Source organism: Eubalaena glacialis, chromosome 2 (assembly GCF_028564815.1).
Source record: "Eubalaena glacialis isolate mEubGla1 chromosome 2, mEubGla1.1.hap2.+ XY, whole genome shotgun sequence".
Taxonomy (NCBI): Eukaryota; Metazoa; Chordata; class Mammalia; order Artiodactyla; family Balaenidae; genus Eubalaena; species Eubalaena glacialis.
In genome coordinates this window covers 103,760,021-103,764,959 of record NC_083717.1, presented here as the reverse complement: position 1 = coordinate 103,764,959, position 4,939 = coordinate 103,760,021, and the positions used below count along the sequence as shown (strand labels likewise).

The 4,939-nt window shown below is 34.3% G+C and overlaps 1 non-coding gene across 1 annotated transcript; it reads right to left on the bottom strand.

The window, feature by feature from the left end:
- Positions 1 to 3,706: 3,706 nt before the first annotated feature.
- LOC133086334 (U6 spliceosomal RNA) lies at positions 3,707 to 3,813 on the bottom strand. The gene has a single exon (XR_009700091.1). It is a non-coding gene; the product is annotated as a U6 spliceosomal RNA (small nuclear RNA).
- Between the last annotated feature and the right edge of the window lie 1,126 nt (positions 3,814 to 4,939).

The following is a 4,939-nucleotide window of genomic DNA, read 5'->3' as shown; positions in this document are numbered from 1 at the left end:
AGATAAGGCCTAATATAAAAACAGATTTTGGTAACTTCCTGGAGTAAATTGAAATTTGGTCTCAATGCTAATATTGTCTAATACATTCAAGAATAAAATACTGGCTTGATCTCAGTTATTGCTCCATGGAGATAAACTCCTCATCCATGGAAGATGAAATAACCCTTGAAGGTTTCATACCATTACTATGCAGTGCACAATAACAATACAACAACAAATTAACAAAGTAGGGTCTATTATTGGAGAATGATTTCACATCAGCTTCAGAGCAGTATACTCATTTCAGAAGTCAGTGTAATAAAAGAGCATTTTATTTCTCCAATATCCCTGAGGAAATGTGTGTGTGTGTGTCTGTGTGTCTGTGTGTGTGCCTGTATTTGCTCACATAAGTATGTTTTCATGATAACCCAGTCATGCCCTTTTATCACAAATCAAGTTTTTAATTTCACTGATCTTGATTTAAAAAATCTAGAATTTCATAGGATGGATATCAAAAACAACAACCGGAGATTAGTAGGCTTTTAATAAATTAGTCCTTTATTCTTGTAACACCTGCTCTGGACTCCTAAACTGGGGCAATCACTAGGGCAGAAACTAAGCCAATAATAGGGGCTTAAATACACCAACCCTGTACTTTACATATAGCAGCTACTAAATAAATGTTGGAAAACTGAATTTCAAACAGTAGCCCTGAATATAAGGTCAAATATAAGGGGTTTGATACTCAAGGTATTCTGTTAGCAAGGGCTTATTTTCACATGGCCTGTATGTTTCTAGTAATAGCAGCAAACAACAGACCATTCTTAGCCATTACCATTAGTCTCCATAGGTAGACCCAGCCCTTCCACTTAAACATAACTTGTGTTTGTTTTGTTATATCACTTTCATAAAAATTTTGGGGAGGGGACAGGAGATGAAAATTCACATTTCCAATGCAGAAACTTGTGTTCAAGTATTTGCATTTTTATTAAAATACCTAAAATGATTGGGCAACTAATATTTTAAAAAAGAACTGTAGCTGTTTTAGTTATTGCTACTGAGCTTAGGACAGCTGTTGCAGATCTAAACAGTTTGAACTTTAGTGTAAATATAAATTTTAAAGAAAATGGCGTCATGAGTGACTTCTTTACTTTAGCTCATCAAGCTATTCTGTTTATAATGTTTTCTGTCCCAAGTAGGAGGTGGAACCTTATCACATCTATGACTTAACGCTATTTTGGTTATATGATAACATTCATCATCAGAACTCCTGAAGTGCTGTACATTTCCTACAGAATCAGGGTCAGATTCCTATGTTGCATGGATGTAGTGGTACACCTTGACCTCTCTCTTCACGTACCCTGCCCAAACGTCGAGCTGAGCAGCCTCTTATTCCTTATTGGTACCTGATGCTTTCTTGGTTCTACCTCTCAGTGCATCCTCTTCCTTCTAAAGAAAAAATTTTCCACCCATTTCCATGTATTTATATCTTACTTACCTTTAATATTTTACCTCAAATGTCAAAATTTTTTGAAGAATTCCCTGATTCTTACATTGGACATGATTACTCTCTCTCTCATTTATAAAATCTCTCATATATTAAGTATCATTTTGATCTCATTTTGCGATGCTTTCTTTTCTACTCTACCAATAAGAACAAAATCACAAGGATAATGATAAATATTAAACCTTATTCTATAATATGAAAAGTTCCTTATGTACATTATCTCATGCAATCCACAAAACAACCCCATAGTGGAGATGATGCTATTATTATTCCTAATTCACTTAGGAAGAAATTCTTAGAGAGGGCACAATAATTAATCCAAGGTCTGGTGGTTGGTTTTAGATCTGGAATTCTAATTCATAGACCTTATTCTTAGCCAATAGGCAAGACTGTGCTTCATAGCTATACCTCCTTTTGCTTGTAACTTACCACTTTCTACTTTGTTGTGTAATTACCTATGACCTGAATTACTATAGTTGTTCCTTGAGGGCTAAAATTATGTTTGATTCTTCTTGGTATTTTAAACATGATTGAACTCAGGGTTTCACACTAAAGTAAGGGTGGTCCAAAACTATTTGGAGAACAACTGAAAAATTTGGAACCTTTCATATATTCTTTTATAGCTCTGACATGGAAGATTTATTGAGAGAGGAAAGTACTATGTTTAACTGTCATCAAAATAAAGTGGAAAATATAGCTTTGCCCAAAAGAAATGACATGTTCTGAAAGAAGAAAATTAAAACGGAATTTTAAATCCATTATCTAGTCTATCTGAAAATAAACAAGGACAGTCACCTAATTGAAGGAGTAAATGTCTTTAAACTTTCACAGTCACTGTGTAATATTCATAAATGTGGAATCTGGAAATCTATTTCCCACTGAAATGAAAGAGATTATACTTGACTAAAAGAAAAATTAATATTAATGAAACAATAGCTAATATTCATGATATTTTAATAATTAATAGAGAAAGGAATAATAACATTTATTTATTTATATTTTTAACTTTTTACTTTGTATTGGAGTATAGTCAATTAACACTGTTGTGATAGTTTCAGGTGCACAGCAAAGAGACTCAACCATACATATACATGCATCCATTCTCCCCCAAACTCCCCTTTATTTATATTTATATCATGCAGATAGATAACTGACTGCTTTTCATCAAGACGATTGTCACTAAATTTACAGAGCCTCAATACTGAAGTAGGAGAAGGTGTTGAAGATAAGATATCTTATCTGGAGACTAATAACCTTTTTGTCTTTAACAAGCTATCTTATCTTTACTACTCTGTTTTAGAAGCTCAAGAGAGTGGCGACCTTGAATAAACACTGCTATTTCCATCATCATGTCCTGAGACTGATTCAGAGAGGAAATGTCTCATCAGAAGGATGGAATACAGTCCAGGCTTATGAAGTAGCAGATAGACCTGTGAGGAGCTCACCTTCTAAGATTGAAGAACCTTCTGTTCTGGATCATTTATCTTAGTCATCCTAACTACACCCCCAATTGCACAATGAATGCTAAAAAGAGTTTAGACTTCCTTCAACCATCCTGTTCATTCATGAGGTAAAAAGAGAGATGAGGATGAAAGCCTAGTTGATTGACAGTTTTTGATTATATTCTTAAGGGTCTAATTGAATAGTGTGTCCTATAAAACTTCTTGAACATTAAGTATATTCCCAATATTGGTTATATTGTGCTACAAAAATCCAGTCACCTAGGAGGATTTATTCTGATTACTTCCCACCTATACATAGTTAACATCATGTAGACATAACGAGGCTGATAGAATTTTCATGAAACAGTTGTTGGATGTATATTGTTTGGATACTGGGATATCAACATCTCTATCTAGTAATCCTCCATGCAAAGCTCTTCACAGCCAAATAATAATACAGCTAAACAATGTCACGAGAGGTACTCTTAGGGTCTTGATTTGCTGCTTTATTTTCTTTATTTTTTATTTTAAATTTAATTTAATTAATTTATTTATTATACAGCAGGTTCTTATTAGTTATCTGTTTTATACATATTAGTGTATATATGTCAATCCCAATCTCCCAATTCATCCCACCACCACCAAACACCCACCACCACCAAACACCCCCCCCAACTTTCTCCCCTGGTGTCTATACGTTTGTTCTCAACATCTGTGTCTCTATTTCTGCCTTGCAAACCGGTTCATCTGTACCATTTTTCTAGGTTCGACATATATGAAAAATATGGAATGCTTCACGAATTTGCGTGTCATCCTTGCGCAGGGGCCATGCTAATCTTCTCTGTATTGTTCCAATTTTAGTATATGTGCTGCCGAAGTGAGCACTGCTGCTTTATTTTCTTCTGCCAGTTTATTCATTTATATACATATATAAATATATATATATATACTAATTTCTGTCAAATTCTGTTCATAAGGAAATCTTTATGATCAGCGTTTTCAGGTTACCCCAAGAGCCTCACAAAAGATACTGAATTTTATGATGCAAATTACACTGATACTTCCTAAAGAGTTCTGTGTTCTGTCTTTGTAGTGGAGTCTTTAGATTTCTTTAGACCTGCATCCCACTTAGAAGTCCCTGACCATACTAAGCAAGTTCAATGACTCTTTCCTAGAGTCAACCAAATAAAAATAAAATTTCTTTTTCTATAATAAATGGTAGATCAGGATTTTTCTCCCTCTTTTCCCTGTACCTTATGCTTCTAACAAGGAGGCACATCTCCAGTGTTTTCTACCTTGATACCTTGCTGTTTCCACTGAGAATGTGTCACACCCCAGTTATATGTTACCTTCTCCAGGAAGAGTTCTCTTTTTGTCCAGCAGAATTGATCTCTTCATTCTCTAAACTTATAACTCTCTTGTAGCCCTTATCATATTATTTTAAATTTTATTACACATCTGATCTTCCCAGCTTAAGGATAAATTACTTGAGGCTAGGGAACATGCTAATCTCATCTTTGAGTCTGCCACAGCTCATAAGGCAATGTCCAAAAAAGGTAGGGAGTAAATATTTGTCAGGAAAGAACAAGTGAATTGTCATTTTCCTAAAGACAATAATGAAGCCAATTTTGTACCGTTTATGTAAAATATTGGATAAGGTTGTCGAGATTGTTGCACACAGAATCTTTTCCTTTTTTATTGAGGCCATTAACATGGAGAAAAGGACTATGCAGACAATTATGAAGGATATATCTTAAGATAAGTAGTTAGAAAGATTTTCAAGATTTTGAAAAATATGTTTCACAAGGAACCAGAATTTAAAATATTATTTAGTTCTTTTTCTATGGGATTCTTAAACCCCACAGTGGATTCGCCACTGATAAGCACTCGCTCTTGCTCTCTTTCTTTTTTAATCCTTCAGTTTCTAAGGTAACTTTTAATATCTTGGCATCATTCCATGGTCTTTGGTGTGCTGGTACTTTTCTTATAAGGCCCTTTTTTGAGACTATAC